The sequence below is a fragment of the Mytilus edulis genome, chromosome 4 (assembly GCF_963676685.1).
Source record: "Mytilus edulis chromosome 4, xbMytEdul2.2, whole genome shotgun sequence".
Taxonomy (NCBI): Eukaryota; Metazoa; Mollusca; class Bivalvia; order Mytilida; family Mytilidae; genus Mytilus; species Mytilus edulis.
In genome coordinates this window covers 86,700,895-86,711,338 of record NC_092347.1, presented here as the reverse complement: position 1 = coordinate 86,711,338, position 10,444 = coordinate 86,700,895, and the positions used below count along the sequence as shown (strand labels likewise).

At 30.9% G+C, this 10,444-nt stretch overlaps 1 long non-coding RNA gene across 1 annotated transcript; it reads right to left on the bottom strand.

Moving 5' to 3' along the window:
- Positions 1-3,239: 3,239 nt before the first annotated feature.
- Positions 3,240-8,823, bottom strand: LOC139520882 (uncharacterized). The gene is made up of 3 exons (XR_011663967.1): positions 8,744-8,823; positions 5,352-5,431; positions 3,240-3,717 (listed from the first exon to the last, which is right to left on the bottom strand). It is a non-coding gene; the product is annotated as an uncharacterized lncRNA (long non-coding RNA).
- Between the last annotated feature and the right edge of the window lie 1,621 nt (positions 8,824-10,444).

Here is a 10,444-nt window from a genome sequence, read left to right as displayed (position 1 = left end):
TAAACCGATCATGAATTATCATTGTTTACTAAAAAGAGTTATCTCGCCTTAACTGGCTTAGTTGAAAAAAAATATTCTAAAGCACATATATTTGGTACTTGTTAAACAAAATTAATATATAGAATGCGATAAATCAGGAAGTTTTCTTCATAGAGATAAACATTCTTATCAATAAAATTGAACATCTGTGTACAAATTCGGAGATTTTGGTAACAAGTAGACTGATTGGTCACTGCAAAAGTACAATGCAAGATGGTGGTATACCATGAATCTACCTAATTGCTTTGTTAATCTGTAATACGCACTAATATTAGTTTTCCTTTCTCAATTTTATTATACTCTACAAAGTTTACGAAAAATATATAATTTATGCTATTCTAGGCACCCCTTCGAAGTCGAGAACATTTGTATATTTTTATTTTCAACAAACAACGCGACCAAGATTTTAAAACCCAGAGTGTATAACGTACACTTTTAAAAATTAATTTATTCGTATCAATCAATATATAGAAAGTACCACACTTCCTGTACTGTCGGCAACAAAATGCATTCCTAGTAGTACTTAAAACTCGGATACATCTAAGCCGTCTGTGCAGCTTTTTGGAAAGTTCAAACTTAATTGAGATTATAAAAATTTTATATTTTCAATAATCTAGTTTAATTCAATCAAAAATTCGTGTGGGTGTGTGGGTGTTGCAGCCTGTAGCTCAATGCCATATTTGGCATGGCCATAGCGGCGCTCGCAGCATGAATCAGAATTTTGGAATTCCCGTATCAGCTAGAATAGAATTTTAGAATTCCCGTATCGGGCACTTGTTAATTTGCTGTCAACAAGAAACCAAGTGTTGTGCAAATAAGTTAAAATATCCAAAAAGAAGATGCCTAACAAGAGAAATGCCGTAGGATCGCCATCAAGGGCCATGGGGAAGAAAAGAAGAACGACCAGCAGGACAAGAGGAAATAAAGTGCAGCCCGAAGAAATTGCCCAAAAGAAAGACGGAGCTGGCCGAGGAAGACCTGCCAAGAAAACAAAAGAGGTCGGACATGTGGTGGCAGAAGTGCCTGAGGAAACTACTGATATATCATCAGGTAATGAGTCGGAGGAGGATTCACGGGCATTCCCCTCCTTAAGGCACGAAATTGCAAATAATTCCGTTCATTTCACTCCGTCACAAGAATCTAGCGTTCATGACACAGTGGGGGAACACATGTCTTTTAAAATTAAAGAAAAAATTTGGGAGGGAAAGTTTATAGAGCTTCATTCTCTTTTGAGAACGCAAAAAAGAAATGGAAGAGGTTGACGAGGGCGATTTGAAATTAAAAAGGGGGAAAATTTGCATAGAAAAAAGATCGTCGGGGGTTTATTTGTCAATAAATGAATGGACTTCAGCATTCCTGATTTTTATAAGTGTCTACATTGAGAAATACAGCACACGGACACAGGAATTGTTAAAATATATGCGCGATATAAGATTAGCGGCAACAAGGTCAGAAAACTGGGCTACCTATGACGAGCAATTTAGGCTAAAAATAGAAAAGAATCCAAATTTATCTTGGGGAAATATACACGGTGAAAATTGGCTATTACACATCACATCTCCCACGGTACATAACAGTGTGTCAGTGCAATCACAAATACACAAAATCGTGGTAATTATAACTCAAATCCTTGTTAAAGGAGAAGATCGTAAGGGGCCTTGTTAAATGTCCACGGACTTTTCAGAGCTCCCGAAAAAGTAAACTGATTTCATAGAAGAACTGTCTTATCAACGTATTTATTGCGACAAGTATTTGATAAATAATCTACCTAAACGTATTTATCTTGAAGTAATGGTAAAAATGAGTAACGAAAAGTCCTTTAATGAAAACTCGGCAAGTGACCAAACAACAACAAAAATGGCGTCATATGCGGATGCCACAAAAGCTGAAAATGATAAAAGTAAAGCTCAAAACAGTGACTTTGGGTTTTCTGCAGCCAAACCTGTATTTATATTAGAGACTGATCTCTTCGGTACTATAAAACCAAAACCTGTAGACTTTTTAAATCATGCAGAGTTGTACAGTGATATTGGCCAAGTAGTTGAAGAAAGCCATTTGAAAGGTCTTCAAAGGGTTAATGGAATGTGGCGGATTTATCTTGATAGTGAGTCAGATAGGGAACATTTGATAGCTAATGGTCTCACTATCAGGAAAAAACACATCCATGTACATGATAGAAACCCAAAATTTGTAGTTAAAGAACACATCAACTACTTACGCATCCGGATAAAAAATGTACCCTTATCTGCAGACGACAACCAAATTGGTAGATATCTTGAGACCAAACATAATCTCATAATTCACAACTTCAATCGTGAAAGACTACGTATCAACGGATTTCTTACCAACTGTCAAACTGGAGACCGCTTATTTATGGTAAGCCCAGTACCTGGTATACAGCTACCTAGATTCATTAGTATAGGAAAATACAAAGCGCTACTCATCCACAAAGACCAAATTGTAGTAAATCCTTATGCTAAATGTAACAAGTGTTTACAGACGGGACACAAACAGGAGACCTGTGACAATGACTGGGTATGTAACTCCTGTGGCAAATCAGGTCATAAAGCCAAAGAATGTCAACAACCGATGGACGATCCAACAGCAGATCAAGATCAGAATGCTGATTCGATTGTTACTGATAGTGTACCTGCAGCTGCTAACATTGATAACGCTAAAGATGAAACTAAAGATAAGCAACCCACAAGTGAAAGTAGTGATGATTCAAATGATGACAGCGAAGATGATGACCAACAATTGGTAGTCCACAAAGAACCTGAACAAATTACTGCGATCAGTGAGCAGACAAACAAAAAAGACAAAAAGACAAATGGAAAAAAATCAAACAAAAATAAATCAAACAAACAAAATCTTCCCAAGTCAGCTTCTGGACCCTTGGATCACTATATGAACTTTAAAGATCCGAAAACTCCAAGCCAATCAAAGGGGAAAAGGCAAGCAACAACGCCGACTGATGAATTACACAAAAGAGTAGTCGAGCCGACAAAACAGAAGACAAATCCCTAACCAGTGTCCTAGTTAACTTTAATGTACAGTAGTGTGATTTTCAATGCACAGTTTTTGTGCATGTGTATATATGTTAGTAATATTTTTATCTTATCTGAAAAATGTGAAAAAAATAATTCATTGTGTGATACAATATTAGATTGTATACACTCTGTAAAGAAAAATATATTAAATGTTGATATGAAATATTTTATTTATATGAATATCATGAAAACAAATGAATATGATCAAATAGTTGATTCATTGAAAGTTATTATCATCTTTTTATTAACCATGAATCAATTCAAAACACCTGTAAATCCCAATCTGAATGGTGTCAGTTTGATTGGTAAATTGACTAACTTTAGCTGCGTTCCATATCACTTAGTTGATGAAATCACTTCTTTGAAATATAAAATCCATGTTAATAAATGTGTCAATTCCTCACATACATGTACTAGGAATAACTTTAAAACTGCTCAAGATCTGCCATATACATTATCTCACTTAGTTCACCAGGATACAGATAGTATCAATTTCAACGATTGGCATATTAAAAACACCACTATTGCTTTAGGTATCCAAAAACTGAAAATTAGTTCCTCCTATATAGTTCACATATTTTTTTTACAAGCTACGTCCACATCCATGGTAACTACCACTCTAAAATACCTGAAAAGAATTGATACATACATGTATGTAAATAAAAGTTATGTGTTTGTTCTTTTACAAAATAGCTTATATCAAACACTCACATCAATAAACAACTATTTAAGTAGGTCAATCAATGTAATCATTAATGTAAACATGTATCTGCAACTATTTTTAATTGTTCAAAAATACTTTCTCTTTTTAATTTACATTATCGTCATACATGTGACATACCTAACTAAAAACAGTATAACTACAGTTATATTCATATGCATGCTGACCCGATTCCAAAAACCCCTAAATTTCTGGGTTTTCACCGTATCTAAAAATAGATTACTCGATAAAACAATTCAGAGATCAAAGAGAATCATGATAGAATCTTTCCTGATTATTGGAAAAGTGAACAGTGATTTGAATGATACATTTGTATATTTAAATACAATTAAGCTTTGTTATTCGTGTATGAGATACATAGTATTGATATGTAAACAAACAAAATTTAGCTCGAAAAGGGTTAACATAATCAAACCCGTTATTTATATTATGTTATACTGTTATAATAGTAATTTCTTGCAAATATATTTTTTTATAATGATATTTTTATTACTATATTGTGTCTTTGAAAAAAAGAAGTTAACCGTGCATTTAACCTTGTGTATTTACAAACATGTAAATAATGTAATAAGACATGTTGTTCTAATAATAGTCTCATTAACATGTACTATTAAGTGGGTTATTACACTAATTATGAGAACCAGAATTGTACAGCTATATTTAATGTATAAAATTGAATATTCCTTAGGTAAAAACAATGAGTGACAATATACATCTTATATCCTTAAACTGTCAAGGTTTAGGACAGAAAGAGAAAAGAGAGAGATTATATTTATGGAATAAACATCAAAAATGTAATATATTATTTATACAAGAATCCCATCTAATAGAGAAAAATGAACATATTATTAATAGTGAAGTAAAAGGTAAATTTTTTCATAGCTATGGAAGTTCCCAATCAAGAGGCGTTTCAATAATGATTAAAGACAGTTTAAATTATAAACTAATAAATGAAGTTAAAGATAATGATGGCAGAATTATTTTGCTCAACATTGAAGTTAACGATAACATTTTTACCTTAATAAATGTATATGCCCCAAACATTCATACTAACAGAAATAAATTTTTCAAAAAGGTAAATAACATCATAGAAAATAATCGATTAGGTATTTTAATTTTAGGAGGGGACACGAATGAAACCCTATTAAAATAGATAAGAAATCAAATAGCTCTCATAAATACTATAAACCAGTAAATAGCCTTAAACAGCTCATTAAAAAACACAAATTAATAGATATATGGAGGGAAATAAATCCAAACAAAATTCAATTTACATGGAGAAGGAAAAACAATACCAATATAACAAGCAGAATAGATTTCTTTTTGATCAGTCCAGATATAAGGCCACATGTAATCAATTCTGATATAAGACCTGCTATGATATCATACACTGATCACCAAGCCATTTCGTTAAAAATAAGACAAAATCACCATGGCAGAGGAAGAGGTTTCTTTAAAATAAATAATAGTATTTTAATAGATGATAATTATAAAAACCATATAAACAATCTTATTCTAAAATATAAAGAAAAGGCACTTACCAGAGATTCAAGAGATATATGGGATATCTTCAAATCTGAAGTAAGGGACATAACTGTTATGTATTGTAAATACAAGTCATCTGAAAAGAAAAATAAAATAAAAGAATTAGAAATGAACTTACAAAGATTAAATAATAAAATTAATCCTTCAAAAGAAACTAAAGATGAAATAGAAAAAATTGAAAAAAATCTAGAAAATCTTTATAAAGATGAAGTTAAAGGTGCACAAGTAAGATCTCGAGTCAAATGGTTAGAAGAAGGGGAAAAAAGCACAAAATTCTTTTTAGGTTTAGAAAAATCAAGACAAACAAAAAAAAATATTTCGGCATTGAAAGATAAGCAAGACAAAATTATAACAGAACCATCAGAAATTTTAAATTTAGAAAAATGTTACTATGAAAATTTATATAAAAGTACAAATCCAGATGTTAATAATATTAAGCAATATGTTGAAGAAACAAAGATAGATCATAAATTAAGTGATGACGAGAAAAACTCTCTAGGCGGCAGCATCTCAATAGAAGAATGCACAGAAGCCATTTTTAATATGAAACTAAACAAATCACCAGGTATAGATGGTCTAAGTGTTGAATTCTATCGCACATTCTGGGATAATATAAAAGAACTAGCTGTAGAAGTTTTCAATAGGTGTTACGAGAAAGAAGAATTAACAACATTACAAAAAATAGGAATAGTATCTTTATTGTACAAAAAAAATGACCCGCTATTCCTAGACAATTATAGACCTATAACTTTACTAAATGTAGACACCAAATTAATAGCCTATACTTTAGCCCAACGGTTAAAACCTGTTTTATCAAAAATAATAAATAGTGATCAGAATGGATATGTAAAAAATAGGTACATTGGTTTTAATATCCGACAGATTCAAGATATCATAGACTACTCTGAAACTTTTAATATAGATGGTGCTTTGTTATTTATAGATTTTTCAAAAGCTTTTGACTCGTTAGAATGGTCATTTATGTATGAAGCTCTTTTAAAATTTGGTCTCCCGCAGTCGTTTATTAAATGGGTTAAAACTTTATATAATGGTGTCAAAGGTTGTATGCTAAATAATGGGTGGATTTCTGAAACCTATAGCATTTTTCGTGGTATTAGACAAGGGTGTCCCTTGAGTTCGATAATTTTTGTTATAGCTGTAGAGATTCTGGCATGTAGAATAAGACAAGATACAGGTATTAAAGGATTTCAAATCAAACTTGATTCTAAAACACATAGTCTTAAAATATCACAACTTGCAGATGATACTACTCTCTTTCTTAAATCAAAACAAGAAATAAGCCTGGCATTAAATTTAATTGAAGAATTTGGAACTCTTTCTGGTCTAAAACTTAATAAGTCAAAAACTGAAGGAATATGGCTAGGTAAATTAAAACATTCTAAAGATAAATATGAAAACATTAGTTGGAATAAAAGCCCCGTTAAAAGTTTAGGTGTATATTTTGGAACTAATAAAATTGAATGCCATAAATTAAACACAGAAAATATTTTGAGGAAGTCAGAAAAAGCAATTTCAAATTGGAAGAAAAGAAAGCTTACAATGATTGGACGAATAACAGTAATAAAAACATTAATTATACCAAACGTAACCTTTTTAGCATCAGTAACTAATTTATCGAGAGACTTTCTAACACAATTTAAAAAATTAATATTTAACTATATATGGCAAAACAAAAATGAGAAAATCAAGAGATCTACCCTATGTAATGATTATCAGGATGGAGGTTTAAAAATGATTTATATAGATAGTTATATAACATCAATCTATATATCTTGGGTTAAAAGGTTAACAACAGAAGAATTTTCAAATTGGAAGGTTATACCCTTATATTACTTTAACAAATTTGGAGCAAACTTTGCTCTATTTAACATGAACCCTGAAAATATATATGACATACCAAATTTTAAAAAAATTATGCCAGAATTTTATTTTGAAATTTTAAAAAGTTGGTATAAAGTACATAATAGTTCAAAGATAAGCAAGGGGTTAAATTTCAAATGTATAAGACAGCAATTTATTTGGGGTAATCAATCAATTAAATTAGATGGTAAAAGTCTTGTTTTTCCAAACTGGATAGAAAGTGACATTCTTTTTATTAATGATATCATAGATAAACAAGGAAATATCTCCCAAAAAGTAATCTTAAATAAATTGAATGAAAAATCAAACTGGATAGCAGAACTTTCTAAACTGAAATCTGCAATTAAAAAGGAATGGAAACTCATGTTAAAATCAAATCAATCAATTTCAACTAAAGTTCAAATAGATAGAAATCTTTACTTAGAAACAAAAAACAAAGCCAAATCAATTTGCATTAAAAAATTAAAACCTAAAGATATATATAATTATATCAAAGGTATAGAGAGTGACACACCTATTGGTTTCATAAAATGGAAAAAAAATTTCAATCTAAATTCCTCAAATCAATTACATGATATATTAAACTTTACATTTCACCAGTTAATTGATAACAAACTAAAAATGTTTAGGTGGAAATTGATCAATTATATATTGCCATGTAAGCAACTGCTTTATCAATGGAAAATAATGAAGGATAATCAATGTCATATATGTCACCAAGTAGACAATTATAATCATTTTTTCAAAGAGTGTGAATTTTTACAAGAATTTTGGATTAAAGTTGGGTCATTACTAGATAAAATAAAAATAGGTACACATATTTTATCAATGCAAAATTTAATACTTGGATACAAAATTCATGACAGTTCATATTTTGATATTAATGTGTTGTTAACAATTGTTTTATTTGCTGTTTACAAAAGCAATTATGCATCAGAGTTAAAACACAAGTACATAGATGTATACAGGGTTTTTAAATTAGAATTCTTAGAATGGTATGAAAATAGTATACTCTTAGAAAGAAAATGTAGTAAATTTTTGAAAGAAACATTTAAATATATATAATTCACAACAATGTAATTCAATAGCTGAGGCGTACAAGTACTTATGATTGAGTAGTTGTGTGACAGAGAGTGTGTGTGTGTGTGCTAGTTTTGTGACCAAGTTTGTGTGTAGGCACATGTGTGTGTGTCTGTTTATGTGAAAGTTAAGACATTATACTCCATGTACTCGCAGAGCAATATTATGTTTTTCATTTATGTTTTATGTATACTGTTTCTCTGTTTACACGAAACGATTGTCAATACTTTATACAAAGTATAAAAAAAAGTCTCATTCTTTATCCATCATGTCCATGTTTTGACCATGTTAACTTTATACCATCAGAATGTCATCAATGTTTGATACTCATAATAGGCTAATGCATCAAGTTTCTCAGTATTCTGTAGCGCATTCAAGTAATCGTTAAAGAATACAAAACAGTTATTTCATTAAATTTAAAACTTACCAAATTAATTAAGAATATTCCAACATACAAGAATGAATAAAACGCACGTGTTCAAGATACATAATAAACATCTATACCACGTGACATACAATTAAAATAAGTAGAAAAACGTAAACAGAGAGAACGTATGTTTTCCGGATTTTATTGCTATGCAGTTTTTGTAAACTATATAGATTGTAATAATATATTAACCACTTATAATAAGTTTATCTTGTGAATCCCCTGGTTCATTTGATAATTCACACACAGGGATAAACCTATCTGGGATAGTTGTACCTTTTAGGGTATTTGTTAACAACCAATAGTGCAATAAACTGAATAATTATTAAAAAAAAAAAAAAAAAAAAAAAAAAAAAAATAACTCAAATGCAGCTACACTTTCAAACAATAGAACACATCAAAAATCAAGGTAACTAACTATAGTGGAAGTGTAAATATGTCATGTAAATACTATAATAATGGTAATGACTGTCCCTACTTCCCTCGTTGTAGGTTTAAACACATATGTGAAATATGCAGTGGCAAACACAGAAAGGCCCAATGTAATAACCGGGCCCAAGGAAGAAATAACAAAAAGTATTAATTTTTATTCATTGGGAATTACTCCTATAAAAGTATCAGTCTTGGAAAATTATTTAGAATTCTACCCACTTAACAATGTAGCACATGAAATTATATCTGGTTTCAAATACGGTTTTTCATTAAAATATTTTGGCTCTAGGGTACCAAGGGAGAGTTCCAATTTAAAAAGTGCAGTACAGCTACCCAAAATTTTTAAAGAAAATTAATGAAGGAAGTTAAACTTGGTCGCATAGCTGGTCCTTTCAGATACCCACCTTTTCCCACACTTTTTGTATCACCAATGGGGCTAGTGCCAAAAAATGATGGGGATTTCAGACTTATTCAACATTTATCCTATCCTGAGAATAATTCAATAAACGATTTTATTAATAATAATCATTGTTCAGTGCAGTACAATTCAGTGGACGAAGCAGCATGTTTGATTAATAGACACAAAACATTTGCCCGATTAAGTCAGTGTGACGTAAAAGCGGCTTTTAGTTTTTGCCTATTGCCCCGCACGATTTTGACTTGTTGGGGATAAAATTTCAGGGTGAATATTATCTTAATAAAATGCTCCCTATGGGGGCCTCAATAAGTTGTGGCCTGTGGGAGAAATTTTCAAAAGTTTTGCATTGGATAATACAGCTAAAAAGCGGAAATGATGATATCCTCCATTATTTAGATGATTTTCTTTTTGTCGAGTCGAGCCAAACATCAAAAGTTGGCAATACTTTGAAGTTATTCCAAGAGGTATGCAACAAAATAGGTATTCCTCTTGCTAGTGACAAGACTCCTTTGCCGACTACATTACTTATGTTTTTGGGTATAGATATTGATACACAGAATTTAATCATGCGACTTCCAAATGAAAAACTTGTCAAATTCCCACAAAAAATCAGAGATACCTTGGACAGTTCTAAAATAACTCTTAAAGATATGCAATCCCTTCTGGGGCTCCTGAATTTTACTTGTAAGGTAGTTGCTCCAGGCCGCACCTTCTGTCGCAGACTCATAAATTCAACAATCGGGGTAAGAAAATCGTATTACAAATTTCGAGTAAACAAGGAGATGAAAGCAGATTTAGAAGTTTGGTTAGACTTTTTAAAACAATACAATTGTGTCACTGTAATAACAGAC